A 16,984-nucleotide genomic window follows, 5' to 3' on the forward strand; every position below is an offset into this window, starting at 1 on the left:
TTACGTAAATGAGGTCACCAGGCAGAAGTGGTTGTGCGGGTGGGGAACCTGTCGTAGTTTGTTTGCAGTGTTCGATGTGTGCTCTGGTCGAGGTGTTGGGAAATACATTTGATGTGTTAATGTTGTCAAATCTTCTTTAAATTCTTCACCTAGAATCATTGCTGCCCTATGGGGATCATATGCCCTTGTGACAGGGGATATGGGCGTGTTTATCCAATGGCTAGTTACCACCTGATGGGGTGATAAATGATGGTCCTTGCTGGGTTGTCCGCATACACTGAAGAGGGCCAAGGGCAAGAAATGTACCCAGTTCTTTTTCAACATGGTGCAAAGTTTAGATCATTTTCTCTTAAGTAGGCCGTTGATCCTCTCCACAACGCCATTGGCCTGGGGGTGATAAATTGAGCACCTCTGGTGTTTGATGCCAAATAGTGCCGTGATCTCCTTAAAGAGCTCATTGGAAAATGTGTGCCGTTGTCGGACCTTAAAACATCACATGCACCCCATTGGGGGAAAACCTTGTGGATGAAAAATGTGGCTGCACATTTGGCATCCACATGTGCACAAGGCCCTGCTTCAAGCCACCGTGAAAAGGGGCAGACCATGAGAATTAAATATCAGGACCCCTTACATTTCTCTCCCATGTCTGTATAATCTATGTGTAGCTTAAGGAATGGCCCAATAGGATGGGGCAAGGTTCCTCATAGTGTTCAGAGCATCATGCCTGTGCTGAAGGTCTGACACATGGTGCAATTTATGACCATGTTTGGAAGGTGTTACTGAAGATTAGCTATAAACCAATCTTCTTGTATGTCTGCTGCAATGTGCTGCTTTGAACTGTGGGAGGGGTGGTGGAGTTGTGAGTAGTTCATACAGCATTACTGTTTGCCAGTGCATTCTTGCCACAACAACAAATCGGTTGGTGATTGTTTGCACCCCCTATTCCACCATATTTCTTTCTCTTCATTTGGCACTCTGCCCTGCAGTTCGATGAGCTGCACAATAGGCAACACTGTGTACGGTGTGTTTTGATGATCGTTTGACGGTGTCGTCAGGGCAGACTCCAAAATTATTGCTGCTGGAAGATAGGCCACCATTTTGGCTTCAGCATCTGCAGCAGAGTTTCCCAGTGAATTTTTGTCTTTGTTATTGGTGTGGCCGGTGCATTTGATGACCGCCACCACAGAGGGTTGGGACAATACGGAAATAAACAGGTCTTTCAGGGAGCCGTCTGCTCTGTGGAAACCCCTCCTTTTCCATAGTGACAGACCAGCATGCACTGTTATAGTGCCGAATCAGAATAGACGGTCATGTGGCAACCTTGTGACACCCGTAGTGCTTCAATGAGTATTATGAGCTCTGCTGCTTGGGCCGAATAATGCATTGGCAGTCTCTTCATGATCCATGTCTCATATTCTCCTCCCTCAAGGTCGACTATTGCCACGCCCGTATGTCTTTGGCATATCTCCTGGTCAACTGCCACTGACCCGTCAATGAAGAGGACCTCTCCCTCTTCTAATAGGTTATCTCTTGCCTTGGGGAAGTCATCTTCTTCTTCTTCTGATGTTACGCAGTCATGGTTTGCTAAGTCCTCCTGCGTACATATCTCTGTCAGAAGGTAACAGGGTTTGCCATTTTGCATCGCACAATATGGATGATTGGACTTGAGAGAATAATCTCATATGCCGATGCTTTGTGTGGTCAGGGTGGATTTAGACCTTTCTAGAATGGAGAATAAGGAGTGTTCAATGTACAAAGTGACAAAACAGCCCATCACATTAGTAGAACTCTTTTCTATTGCAAACTCAGCTGCAGCAAGTGCATGTTCGCATGGAAATTATCCCTGTATCACTAAGGCCAGTGTGCCGCTGTAATAGGCCAATTGCTTTTGGCCTGTGAGACTTTTCTGAGTCAATACTGCAGTCATGAGTTGTCCATTAGAATGGGAGACTATATCTGGGGTAGGGAGCACTGGGGCTGTGGATATCACCTCTTTCAAATCATTAACATTGTTTATCATGTCAGCTGTCCATTCGAGGTTACGATTGTCCTTTTGCGCTTCCTTGAGGGCTTGAAGGAGCGGCCTGGTATATGTTGCATAATATAAAATCCATGCTATGCAGTAGTTACACAGTCCTAAGGATGTTTGCATGTGCTTCACTGTGGTGGGTCGGGAGTCACACACACAGGCGCTGCTCTGTCTGGTATTATTCTTTTGGCATTTGCTGTTAGCTGACCTAGGTATAGCACTTCCTGCTGGCAGTACTGTAATGTGGCCTTGTCAACCTTGTAACCCTTCCAGGTCAGTAGTTGTAAGGGTGTAATGGCATCCCTTAAGCAGTGTTTCTCATTTTCGTTATATATGCAAGCAAATTGTCCACATATTGGATAATTGTGCTGGGTACGTGAATGTTCCCTAAATCATGTAGTATTCTGTTAAAAATGCTTGGGCTCTCGCAGTACCCCTAGGGAAAATGAGTCGGGGTGCAAAGGTATTGAGAAGAAGGCGTTTTTCAAGTCCACTACAGTGAAGTGAGTCATCTGTTTGGGGATACTGCACAAAATGGTGGCAGGGTTAGGAACTACAGGAAACTCTTTCTGTACTACATTGTTTAGGGGATGTAATTCCTGGATCATCCTCCAATTGCCCTTTTCACAGGATATATAGCCATGTTACATGGGGATGTGGATGGCACTATTATGCCTTCATTGAGCAAGCCTACATGGTGTCTTTAATTCCTTCTTCTGCCTCTCTCGACAATGGGTACTGTTCAACTCGGGGCAGCACTGCTCCTGCTTTTAGTGTGATGTGTACTGGGGTCAGTATTTGTAAGAGCCCAACATTGTGTGGATTGGCGGTCCATATTTGCTGAGGTGCATACTCTAAGTCTATTTCAATGAACGGGGGCGGGGCCACACTGGCCATCAAGGGGCATTGCACTGTGCAGTATTGCACTATTATTTCGCAGGGGATACAAATCTCTAATATTATTTCTCCATCATTGTCATTGTTCTCAAATAATTCTGCATCTGTTACTTCCTTTATTGGCACATTGGGGTCAATGCAAAGTACTGTGTGCCACTTGCTCCTGTGCGTTCCTAGTACAATCACTCTCTTAGTTGATTCCAATAAGCCTTGCAGATATAGGGAATGGATGGTGCCTGCAACCAATTCTGGGGAGAAGATAAAATCTGTTAGCACTATCCAACACCCTTTAGCAATTTGTGGCACTGCCTCGACAAGTACTGTTATTCCATAGATGAACATGCCTGGGTCTACGGGTATCCCACGGACCACAGTTTCTCCCACCATTGCATGTATTAATACTGTCACCATCATTGCACACATCCCTGGTGTGGCACAAACAATACCATGATCAGTAAATGAGATTGTCATGTTCAGACTTACTGAGCAGATCTCTGCCCAACAAGTTCAATAGAGGAACGTGCACCATCTTTCCTCCCACTCTTACGTCTAGATCTTTGGTGTATGGAACGGTAAAAATTGCCCCAGAGAAGCCCTGCATGTCAAGAGTTTTGCCCAATAATGGGAAGTGCCCTCACTAATGTATGATTTTGCAGCACCCGAGTTGACCATAAAAATTAACTGTTTGTTTCCTATCTCTGCCCCATCAAGGGTTCCGCATAAAGGTTGAGGGTCATTGACAGGACTGACATGCAAGATTTCTCTGTGAACTGTCCTAGTTGGGATGTGTATTTGCCCCAGGGAACAAGGAACCTGAGGTGGTGGGGCATAGTTAAACCCTGTCCACTGTTTGCTTATACACTCCCTTGAAAAGTTTCCCCACTTTCCACAGTTCCAACATTGCGAAGGGCCAATTCCCCCCTCAGGGCCCATGCCCCCAAAACTCCCTACCCTCGCTCCTCGAAACCCACCTCTTCCTCGCTGTTGCCCTCCTTGTTGCCACTGTCGGCCGGGGTACTGTGGACCTCCGCCCCACTTTCCTTTCCCTCCTTCTGACCAAATCCCCGCTATTCTGGCATTGGCAACGTTTTGGGAGTTTACAGCTACCTCTGTCTATACCCGTGTTGATACTGATGCTTGCACAGTAGCCTTGGCTAATTTGTTTTGTACTAGTTTTGCTTCCTCTGCTTGCCGCCTCTGCGCTGTTTCCTTATAACACTATTTTATTCTTTAGCAACAGTGTATTATTATACTCTGTATTTTGGCCCACCCCTTTGCATCGAAACCTACTATTTTGTCTAGTGCCTTTTGTACTTCTTTGGGTAAACCCTTTTTGATGATGAAGTAGAAAAAAGGGTATCAATTGATCCCAAGTGTTACCTGTTTCCGCACTCCACATCTACTGGATTATAAGAATTAACTGAGAGGGGTCTTCATACTCACCCATAGTGCACTGCATTATTGACTGTAGATCAGGTGTGTCTGGGAATGCTTGTCACAGCGCGTCCCATATTTATGCTTGAATCATATTGAAGGATGCACCTTCTTGTGTATCATAACTCAAAGTTACTCCTGGGTATCCTGCTTTTACCCACACCTACCCAGCTTGGTCTCTGATAGTCGATACCAATAGGCTTTTAGCGTCGCCGACTGCTAGGGGTACCCCTGCTGTCTGTTTTTTAATTCAAAGATTCACTTACCTGTACACGCAGTAAGGGGCGGGAGTGCTTTTATCATGTTCTTTTGTCCATCTGTTCACATGGCACATAGTGCGGCCTGCCAGACCCCTTATGTATGAAGAGAATTTGCAACCTTGGCCTGTTCCCGCCAGCCCTCTTTCCACTTCCCTTTTTCCTTGACAGTGCCATCTGGCCAAACCTGCTTCTTAACCTGCCCTCCCACAAGCTCCCCACCCGAGGAGTTTGTTCAGGCACTTGCTCTGCCTCCTCGTCCTCATCACCCTCGAATTCATCAAACGTACTCCACCCGTCTTCATCTCCTCGATGAGATCTGAAGTTCTCATACCCTAGACTGTCCACCCTCTTGCTCCCTTCACCTTCTTTCTCTTGTGGCTGTGCTATCTATCCTGAATATAAAGTCTCCTGTTTCGACCCATCTGGTGCTTGCTCTGCTGGCTTGTTAGCTTTCACTTCATTCTGTGCTACCCGCAATCTAGTCAAAACTATTCTTGCCGATGTCAGTGCCACTTCTAAATCTCTTTTATTGGCATCAGCGTGTGCTCGGACATCTGGATGGGATGCTTAAGGTGGTGGCGTAGCTGTCACTGTTGTTGACACATAGAATGGGTTAGTATAACTCACTGGGGCGGGCTGTCAATGGGTATATCCCCCATGATCCGCTGGCACCCCACCCTCCTTCACTGGGCAATTGCCCTTGCTGTCATTCTGCCCTCGACTTTCCTCACAATCTTCCAGGTCTTCAAACATCTTCCAAAGATCTAGTATCTCTTTCCTTCTCTGCAATGGATTTCCCTTATATTTGGTGGCCAGAAATATTGACATGTGTTCCAGAATACCCTTATTATGGGAGCCCTGCTCTGACCACACGTGGGGTATCCCCCCTCACGTCTCCTTCACTCATTGTTTATGGTATTTCTTGAGTTTGGCCTGGTACAGTGGTAGGGCCTTATAGACATACTCTATTGGTGTTTGCCTCCCATTATAATGGTGGTTGTGTCCTGCTGCACCTACGCCTTTGCTAGCCTGCTGCTGCAGCTTGTCAAAATCGGTCAGTCTTCATCCCCTCCCTCCCATCAAAAAATTCAAAATACCTTTCCCCCCAACCCCACTCTCACACCTCATACACTCAAAAAACTACTAATCACACAAGGCCCCTCTTCGGGCCTCCACCCTACATAATAAAAACATTAATAAAACAAGCTAAAATAACGAGCTAGAATAAAAACAACCACCATTCCTGAGCCCACCAATTGCACGGGGCTCCTACTTGCTTCCTTTTTTCCTCTGTTACCCAATATATGTGGTACCCCTTCTCCACTCACTCGGGAAGGCTCCCTACCATTCCATTTTCCGTTCCCTAATTTTCTCTTTAAAACACTTATACTACTAAAAAATAAAATAAACCACATCCACTAAACCACATCCACTCCATGCCAACAATCTCAATTTCCACGAGCTCACACTCTTTACACCTTCCCATATACCCGTCCCCCTCTTGTTATCACTTGCAAGTGTACACTGACGCGCGCTTGTTCACCCAAACTCCTCTGTCACGGGATTCCAACAACACCAGCCTGCACTCTCCTCAGAGCCGTGCCCTGCTCCAAAGAGCAGATAGGAATTCTGCAAAGATGGTTCCTGTAAAACTACTCAGCAATACACCTTTTTTGGGACTGGCTGCTGTAGGTAGCCGCAGCCCCTGCGGAGAAGCGGCCAGGACACCACAGGCATGGGGCAGGTGGGGGGGGGGCACTGGTATCACTTCGGCATCACCAAATGAAAGCACACCCCTAAATGCTCACACCATAAAAAATGCAACCCTCTAGGGAAAAAAGCCCAAGAAACTCTTGCAAGGATACAAAGTTTTATTTCTACAAAAATAGGTGTTCCAGCAAAGAACTCTGCTGTCGAGGAATGTTCTGAGGAAAAAGGTTACATGCAGACGCTTTAAAGAGGGCATGGTGTCATCTCTGATATCATCATATACAGAAAAAACCTGCGTGGCTGCATAGGGGATGCCAGGCTATTGGTCTTAGCCAAGTATGTCCATCTTCCATCATGTGGAGTCTGCTGGGCTCATCATCTCCAGGGAACCAAAGCCAAAGAAACAATTAGCTGCAAATAAATCCACTCTATCATTATACAGTGAACCTGGCAGGCTCAAAAGACTGGAACACAGCGATCCTCGAGGTCATGCTAAGCCACACACACATTTCCCTCATCCCGATCGCATCTCTCGACTTCCAATGCTTCCACCCTCGCCTTTGAAATATAATGTATCCCCCCTGTACCTCGCATGACAAATCATGCCATTGTGAATAAAGGTGGGACCGCCATCGTTTTTAGATCTTTTATGGTTGATTAGTTTATGGTCGGTGGTCTGGGGTCAACTTGTATTTTGGAATGCAGGGGTCCAAAACTGGGGACTGGGCATGGGAAGGGGCTATAACTCGTGGTTGGCTGGGTGAAGGTCAGAGGCCTGCTTTGGCCTGTTTGTGATAACACGTACACCAAGGAGCCCAGCACTGTCTTGTGGTCTTGCTCGACACATTCTATCTTAGAGCAAACATATTGGCAACAATTTTAGAACAAAGGAGGGTTTCTGTGGAAATTAGCAGCGTGGGCTTCCCTCATCAGCGCTTGGGCCTGTTTAGGTTTTCCCATTAAACTTGCGGCCTATGCTTAACACACTAAATACAACTTGGCCATGCAGGCCCCATACTTCGACCATGGTTAAAAGATGGCGTCTACTTATATGTGCGCATTATGTCTAGATCAGCTAAATTGCGTATAATGTTATGATTGTGTGGGGACTCTTAGGCTGCCCTCCTCCCCCCTGGGCTATTATAGATCTTCTAATGGGACTCACCTCACCCTGAAGTGCCTAAGGGGGTGGCATGGGTTTGTTCCCTTCCCAACAAAGCTGCTCACCTTTTAAACCCAGCAATCTGTCGAGAAATATTTCCTGGAAAACAAAATCCCAATACGAAACAAGTGCTTGTGGTCTTGTGGGTAAGCATTTGCACTGGTAACATGACAATCTGAGTAAAATCCTGTTAGCCAAATACTTGAGCAAGCTTGCCAACCTCAAGAAAACACAAAGGGTTGCGTCCGCCCTCTGAAAATAAGTTATGTTGTCCTCCCTCCTCTGCCCTTTACTTGTGCCCTGAAATGCAGCCACAGTTAGGGGCAAATAACTGCACCAGTGTCCAGGATTGCAAACTTACTTGCCAAATGACTTACTTGCCCTCTCATCATTTCTTCTCCTCACCCCCATGTCTGGCTTTCAACAATTATCTGCTTTATAAGGATAACTTGAAATGTACACATACCATAGTGTCACTCAAATATATAAATCCTTATAGAACTATGTTAGACAAAAGTGTGAAATTGTGGCATTATTCCCCCCATCTTCACTGTGAGACTACAAATACCAGAATGTAATTCAGTAAATGGCAAACAAATTGTGTCTGAGTGCAATACTTTGAAGGACTGACAATAGCACGTTTTTTTTTTTTTAAATTATCTGAATGTTGTGTGTTTTCTTAGTGTGTTATGAGATATTTACACATATAGATATATATATATGAGATAAAACACACAGCATCCAGGACTGTGGACTATCTCCCATCCATGCAGTAACCGGGACCAATACTGCTTAGCTTCAAAGCGAGGAAGGGGCCAGCCCGCTCAGGCCTTGTTGCTCTAAGTGGTGTTGTAACTTGGGTTCATGTATTAGGACCATCGCCTGAGGGGGCTGTATCCTTCCTCGCTTTGAAACTAAACAGTGTCTGCCCTGGTTACTTTAATATATGTTCACGTACTGTGCCTATATTCATGGGTGCCAACTTTTGATTTTCACTATAGGGGCAAAAGTACCTGGAATATGTTATTCTTGCAGTCATTCATGTTTTCCCCCTTTCCGTGCTGCTTAAATGGGGTTAGTTTGGGTCGTGCAATGTCTCAAAACAGTCAAAAAGAGACCAACCATAAAACAACGGCTTGTAGCACGCTGCTGAACCAAAGTGTGTGATCTTTGGCAAATAATTTAATCTCACTGCACATTGCCTAAAATAATTTTGAGTTCTCAAAGCCTGTCATCTTTTATACTTAACATTACCACTGTCAAAACAGGTTAATCCCAGTCTGTGATTGATGAACATGTTTGAAGGATGGGTTGCATTAGGGTGGATTTCGAGGTTAACCTTTCAAACCTGGGCATATGGTATTGTTGCAGACGGTTATGAGGGATATTACGCAATGAAACAATAAAAAGAATATGTGTGTGTTTACACTGGAAAAAAACAGTTATCTGTGTTTGTTTGACTGGGGCACATGGGAAAATACTGATAAACACAGATTCTGCATTTTGAGAACACTGTAAAAAAACAGAAGTAAGAAAAGAAACACAGAAACACAGAAACCAGGAGACCCCAATTATAATGATACCTGCGTTTATAGAAAATAAGCAATACAAAATAAACGTTTTTTGTAATTTTAAAAGATAGTGAGGTCGGGGATGAAAAATCTCTGGCCATGGCCTTTGCTAGTGGTCCGATAGAGTTTTAAAATGGACAGTGGGCCAATGCTTGTGACCAGATAGTGATTTTAAAAAATACAGTGGGGACGGCGGTCTGGTGGTGTTCTAAAATATACAGTGGGCATGGTTGAAGGCCTTGGCCACAGGCCATGGCCGGTGGTGCAGCAGCAATCTATAGAATAGCAAAACCCTTGAAATTCAATGAAAACACTTTAGTTAGAAAATGGCGCTATGGGGGATATAATATTATATGAGAGATCAATGGGAATGCACTGAGGTAAGCCAGTCCTGAGTGCCCCAAAGCATTGAATTTCTTTTTTTTTGGAATGATAGGTTTTTACCTTAACTGATAATTAACTAATGTTTTTTCATTGCATATATATATATATATATATATGGCCGCCGGACCCATGATTTTTCCGGCACCTGGCTTCCCGGAATTACCGGGGTATTACGACCCTGGCGTTCCGGGAAGTAAGGCGCTGGAAAAATGGTATTCCCCCTTCCCATTTGAGTCCCATAGGACTCAATGGGAATGATGAAGAAAGTAGCCATGCCACTGTTCATAACAGTGCCAGTGCTACCGTCAAAGTTTGCGAGCGGGTATCGTTCCGCCCGCCAGGTCAGACCTGGTAGGCGGGAGGTCATCCGGCCCGCAAACATGTAGTCTGCTGGTCCGGTAACAACGGTGCGGGTAAGCCTACGAGCACCGTTGTTACCAGACCGGCAGGGTCGTAATGACCCCCATTGTTGGTCTGTTTTCGTTTTTGTTTTTGGCAGATCGGAGTCCATTGAAATCGACTGAGGAGTGTGTGGCTTGCCTTGAGTGTGTACAGGGTCCAAAGTCAGTAATGGCCACAAAACAAACTTGAGTTGATAGGTGTGATACATATCAGGCTGTTCCAATGTCAAGTGTTAAATACTTCACCAGTCCTGACCTCCAGGCCTGCCTCACCCTGTTCATCTGCTACTTGAAGATCAGCATTTACACTGTGAATTTTAAATGTTGCTATTGTCTAATGGAGACACATTTCATGAGATACAAAAAAAACAACCCGCAGAACACAAATGTTCTGTCGGACAATACAGTAGCTCTGGATCTGCAACGTTTTCCAGAAATTAGTGTAAATGAAGGAAGGAAGTTAAATGATGAAAGTGGCCATTAGTATGTTAACATTACCACCCTTCAAAAGTTTCTTACTTGGAAGTTTGTGGTAATTAAGCCATTTGCAGGAATATAGTGGCAGAATATATGAACACTATAAGCAGGCCAACTGTTTTTATTCTCTCTAGCTAATTGGTTTGTTCCCACCAGAAGAATTAAACACATTGGGTCTCATTATACGTTGGTATGGTGTTTGTTTGTTTGTTTATTAATTTCTAATGCGCACTAGACCCAAGGGTAACAGGGTGCAGCAATATGGGAATGCACAGCTTACAAAGTTGCAGATAGAACATAATATAGATCATGATATTACAATCAAAACAATATACAATATAGTTAGAGCAATGAGTACAAAGTGAAGAATATACAAGTGTACATGTTATATACAACAATACAAAATACAATTCCAGTCCTGGACCGCTGCAGTATATTTACACTGGACACTATTGGGAAGTGGAATTGAGCAGGTTGAAATATTTTTTTCTAAAGTGCGGACATGGTTGGTCTGCTCTGAGCTCAAGTGGCAGGGAGTTCCAAAGTTTAGCAGCCTTGACAGGGAAGCTATTACCACCAATTCTGGAAAGTCTAACTCTTGGCACTAAGAGACAATTGGTATTGTTAGCTCTAGTTGGCCTGAGGTTCACTCTTCTGTTTAATCTGTATGAGAGGTAGCTTGGGGTAGCATTGTTTAGTGCTTTATGGGTCAGGGAGACAGTTTTCAGCAAGATTTTGTTGTGGGTGGATAGCCATTTATAGTGCCTTCTAGTAGCAGAGATATGTTCTCTTTTGTTAATGCCCAATGCAGATCTTAAGGCATTATTTTGTAGATTTTGTAATCTCTGGATGATAGCTTTGTTAGCGCCACTATATAGAGCATTGCAATAATCCAACGTCGATATTACCAATGCTCTGGCCAAAATCTTACAGCTATCATTTGATAGGAATGGTTTGCCTGCTCTGATAAGCTTACAAGTGTAAACCGTGGTGGACGCTAGTGACTTCACCTTTTTGTCAAAGGACATAGTCGAGTTCAAGTAGAAGCCAAGGGTTTTAACCTCCTTGGATACCTTGATGACATTTCCATCTATGGTAAATGAGGAAAATTTGTGGTCTAGTTTGCCGAGGTTTGAGTGGGTACCCAAAATTATCAGCTCTGTCTTCTCATCATTCAGGCATAGTCCATGTCTGCCATAATCCCCAGAAAGAGGGAAGAGAATCTGTGTATCATCTGCATAATTAGTGTAGGTGATACTCAGAAGGTCCAGATCATCGAACAGAGGTTTGGTGAATATGTTATACTGAGTGTGGGAGACGCAGGAGCCCTGAGGTACACCTCATGTGATAGGGATGGGGCCGCAGCTGCTGAAGGTGAGAAGACTCTCATGGTTCTCTCGCTCAAGAATGATTCGATCCATTTGATGGCTTCGGCGGAAAAGTGAGCTGCTGAGTCCACAGGACATTATGATCCACAAGATCAAATGCAGCTGAGAGATCTAGAAGCAGGAGGAGGGCTGTCTTGCCCTTATCTCTCGGCTCATCAATCTGTGTTTTTAAATCAATCAAGGCAGTTTCAGTCCCATGTAGCGGGCGGAAGCCAGATTGTCTTACTCCTAGGTTCTTGTGTAGTTCAAGATATTTTTTAATCTGTATATATGCAACTTTATCCAGTATTATAGAGGAGGAATAGTACTGTTGTGATAGGTCGGTAGTTAGTGGGAATGAGTGGGTCTAAGGTTTGCTTCTTTAGGAGGGGTACTACCCAAGATTGTTTTAGGTTAGATGGGATGGAGCCAGAGGCAAATGAAGCATTACTCAATTTAGATATGAATGGGGCCATGTCTCTGGTGGCATCTTTTATAATTTGGGCAGGGCAGAGGTCACCATTACAATTGGAAGGTTTAAGAGATAAGATAACTTTTTCAACCTCTAAGGTAGTAGTTTTAGTAAAGTAGAATCTGGTGATCTGGTCTGTATGAGTAGTGGTGCTGCTGGGACAGGGAGTGTTAGGGGGGTCCTGTATATTTAGAGAGTCTTTTTTGAGGTTTATTTTATTTTGGAGGGTCTTTATTTTATTGGCTAGGGCGTTTTAAATATCTGAACACCAAGTTTTGTTTTTTATGCAGATGTCGGGTGTGGGGATTGGAGACTAGTTATTTTAATATGAGGAATAGTTCCTTCGTGCTTGAGTTGGAATTTGTCATGCATTCATTGTAGGAGTTTTGTTTGGCCAGACAGATTTCATTTTTATATTGCGTGGAGATATTCATTAATCTAACTTTATTTCCAATGGACAGGCATAGTCGCCAGGTAGATTCACATTTTCTTTTTAGGAGGTGTAGGTCCTTTAATTGTGAGCTAAAACACTTGTTTAGGTGGGCTTTTGGCTTATTAGGTCTCAGTTTGAATGGAGCGATCTTATCCATTGTGGTGAGCATAATTTTATTGTATTCATGGACCAAATAATCAGGGTTTGAATTGTTAGGCAGTGAGTTTAGTGTGGGGAGAATGGCAGGGATCACTTTGTCCACTGTAATGTTCTTTTTATTTCTAGTTGTACAGGGCGCGAATGAAGTGCCAGTATTAACATATACCGGCATGTTTCCGCCACGGCCAACTATTACTTTGCTGGTGGAGTGGAGGAATTTCCTCCAGCTAAAAGCCAGAGGTAATTCCACTACCCAACTGGCAAAAATCACCAGTATTAAAGGTGCTGGTAATACCGGCGCCTGTAATACTGACAAATCCCCCATGGAGTCCTGCAGGACTCCTTAAATGGGGATTAACACTGTCACCCTGGCATTTGAATCCAGTGGTAATTCCGCCAGAACCAGTGCCAGTAGTGGTATTTCCATTTACCGGTATCCTAGTGGATTTACCACCAGGATATAGGCAAGATTGTAATGAGCCTAAAAAATGTCCTTGCTACCAAGACCAAATCTCTGAATTAGAGAACACACACACACAAAAAAACATCTCTGCAGCATGCCCTCAACCCACTGAGCTATGTTATTATCAAATCCAGACATACCCCTTGGGGCGGCAAGCACCTCTCCCTAGCTATCCTTCCATTCAGCGCTATGACCCATAGAATATAGTTGAGTCCCACAATAAATTTGGTCCAATTGTACACATAGCTCCTCCACCTTTTCCTTCACATACCTTTTTGAGCAACGTATCTATTCTCCGCCCCTTCCCTTCTATCTTTCTGAATTGGCTTCTCACTTTCACTACTGCATGTTCTATCATACTTTTCCTTTGCCTCTCTGACAAAGCGCTTCAATGCCATAAACTATGGCAGAAGGGGCTGTACAGATGCCAGATAACATAACCTGACATGACATAAATAAAGGAAACCACCACGCAAAAAAACCTTTCAGAGAGCTTTGGCAAACTTGTTAAATTGAGGTTTCTGACATACAAATCTTCCCAAATGATGTTGGTAGCATAGGGATGTAAGTAGACAGGCTTTGCCCTCTTTGTTTTCTTAGGAATGGCCTCAGCATGCCTCGGGTCATCATGACAGTGTGGAAAGCACACAATCCTGACCACTGCTGAGCCAAAGACAGTCTTTTGTCCTTACCAGCTAGTTTAGGTGTCTCCTCAGGCTTAACACAGCCAGAACTTAGTCTGGGTGTTTAGCCTCCAGACTGAACACATCCAACTGATTTCCTCTGCACCACACCTACTGCTAAAAAGCGGTTATCATGCAACAACCACACCAGCTGCACACAAATCCGGTGCGCCCACGCACCCTACAACACTATCTCTCTCTACTGACTTGAACTACAGGTCCCGAAGGCGTTCAACCTACCAGAGCTTTGAGATCATACGAATGATACATAAGGCGCTATATAAATGGCAAGTAACATAACATAACATAACATTAAGCCATTTGCCCAAATGCAAATGCCTCGGGTTTTGGTGAAGTTTTACAAAAAAAATTATTTGGTAACCATGACATAAGAAAACAAGGAACACATTGAATAAAGGTTGTTTTGCTCGCTTTTCAGGGAGATTTTGCAAACTTGTCAAACTCGGATTTCTGACACAAACCCCTCCCAAGTATTGTTGGGGGTCTAGACAAGCAAGTGGAAGGGCTTTGTCATCTATGTTTTTGTAAGGCCCCTTAGTGCTATCCTTGGGTGCACTGATATTGAACCTTATTGGTGTGGGTTCCCGAAAGCTTCCTTCACTGCTTCTCAGTCCTGTGAGAGGCCCTGGCTGTGGAATAAAGCACCAGGCAGAACGTGGCATGGACTCATGGTAACAGTCAAACCAAAGTAACATAAGACGAAAGAAGGGCACTAGTAAGTCACTTCATACTAGTAGCCGCCTCACTCGAGTAGCCCATACAATAAGGCAATGCTTCTTACTCGCGGAGCATCCCCATCTCATAGAATGTGCCCTAAGACCCAGCACAGTCCTTTTGTGCTCTGATTCTTCTTTCTTTGATGCAGCTTTATTAATGTATTTGCTTTCTTTCCTGGGCTTTGAAACACACTACACTGTAATATCTTTCTGGGGCCTTGCTATTTTGCGTGCTGTTTCTGCTGGGTTGCATCATTATTTGACTGGGATGTCTAGTAAGGGCATATTTTGCTATGTGCCTGCACTAAGGTATATGTTCTATGCTTTGCCTTGTTTTGAAGTGCCACACCCAGCTAGGTTTGGCATGCTGAATTGTGTTTTGTTATACTACGACATGTCATGTGTTTCGGCTATAGGAACATGGCGTGTAATTGTTTGTTTTGTAGAGGTTAATGTGCTCTTTTCCTAAAACTAAACCACGTTAACTAGACACTACCTGAGTTTTGCTGTTTATATTTGCATTTGTATGTATTTATTCCCTCTTTTTCATGGTGTGGGGGCTCCAGAACATGATGTTGGTTCCTTTTATACTAACTGGTTATGTCAAGTTAAATTATGTTGAGATTTAATTATAATCGTTTGCTTTTGATGTCCAATGTTCAAGCGCCTTGAAGTGTCCATAAGGCAGGAGCACGCCTAAAACATGCAAATAAAAAAATAAAAAACACTGACAAAACAAGAACAGAATTTAGGCCTGGAAATCTAACCTGTTAACTAGACCCTACACACCTGTTTTGAAGTAACAACTGCATGATGCCCTCTATTAACAGAGCACACTAACTACAGACCAGATTGAGGTGGCTAGTCAAAGGCTGTTATATGTAAATGAACTCCCATAAGCATCCAGCCTCAGCCTAAAAGGATTTCTGCCTCACACAACACTGTCACCATTTCCATAAAAGTCCAATCAGAACTGAGGAACCTCCAGAAGGCCCAGACCAGGGCTTCTGCTGGTTCCATGTAATGATGTCACCTCAAAAATAACGCCATGCAAAAAAATTGATGCAAAATTGCATTTTTTTTGCAGGAACATTATTAGATGGAACATGCAGGGGACAGCCCGGCACCCCTGAATCCCTTTTTTTTCAAGGGGATCGGGGGACACCCCTGCATCCTCCACTCCCCCTGTCCCAATATTTATGGTCACCTATATAATGTTGCTACAAACCTTTCCTGACAACATTACATATGGCGCCCATATATATATATAATTTTTGTGCCACTAAGTATGGAGCACCACGTATTTTGTGGTTTTTATTTATAGTCATGGCCTACATAATAAAGAAGATATTTTGTCTGCAGTAAACATGCTTCCTGGTGATTCTCTGTCGAACGGGGAGCCTCCCATTCTGACTGTAGGAAAACGGTCTCATCCAATATATATATGTGACATAACGTGAGTGAACATAGGAAAGCGCTGCACTCTTCTCTGGCTTCAGTCAAGGAATCTCCGTATCATGGAGTGCAATGGTTTGTGGTTTTCATCATGTAGGATGAAACCAAACCATTTAATGATATTTTAGTGCATTTGCGCTCATAAACACATCATTATTGTTTTCAATGTTTGTTCAGGAATTAGGGTATGGCATCTGGTGTGTGTCTTCTCCCGCGCTTTTCTATTAATTTTCCATCATAGCATTTGCTAATATAGAATTAGCGCTTATCGAAATTTAGTCACTTTGAACACCTTCAAAGATGGCCGCAAACTTGTGAGTTGACTACTATAGTCTTTCGCGATCACATGATCGGATACTTAAAAACAAATGGGAGGAGCCTAACACCGATGCTGACCCGTTTCCTGTTTTATAAAAGAAATGTGTTTTCACGTATTTGGGAAGAAAAAAGCCTGAGGAAGCTTGTTAATCAAGCGGAACGCGTGGCGGTTTCCACCCTGGTGGGGTGAGTGTTCTTTTTAAACCTGATTGTCAGCAAGGGAGGCATGGTCATGATGTCTGCCCTTTTTAAGCCATTAGGCAGTGTTGGTTGCACGAGATTTTCTGAAATGCAATAAAAGAAGTTTTTTTGAGCAAGCGGTTTGGTCGTGTGTGCAGGGTTTATTTAGCACATGGTGTTGTTGTTTTTTTTTTGTAGTGCTACAACTTTCCTTCACACATGTGTATTTTTAATATATATATATATATATGGATATTATTACCCGATACCCTTCTGCTACCAGCGAAGATGTGAAAGAAATCTCACCCTCAGTTAAATGTGCCCATATTCCAGCCTTCACATCTAAAGAACCTGGCCGTTCATGACCATTCAAGCTTCAGGGGAGTAAGTAG

This window comes from Ambystoma mexicanum, chromosome 8 (genome assembly GCF_040938575.1).
Source record: "Ambystoma mexicanum isolate Mex_15411 chromosome 8, UKY_AmexF1_1, whole genome shotgun sequence".
NCBI lineage: Eukaryota > Metazoa > Chordata > Amphibia > Caudata > Ambystomatidae > Ambystoma > Ambystoma mexicanum.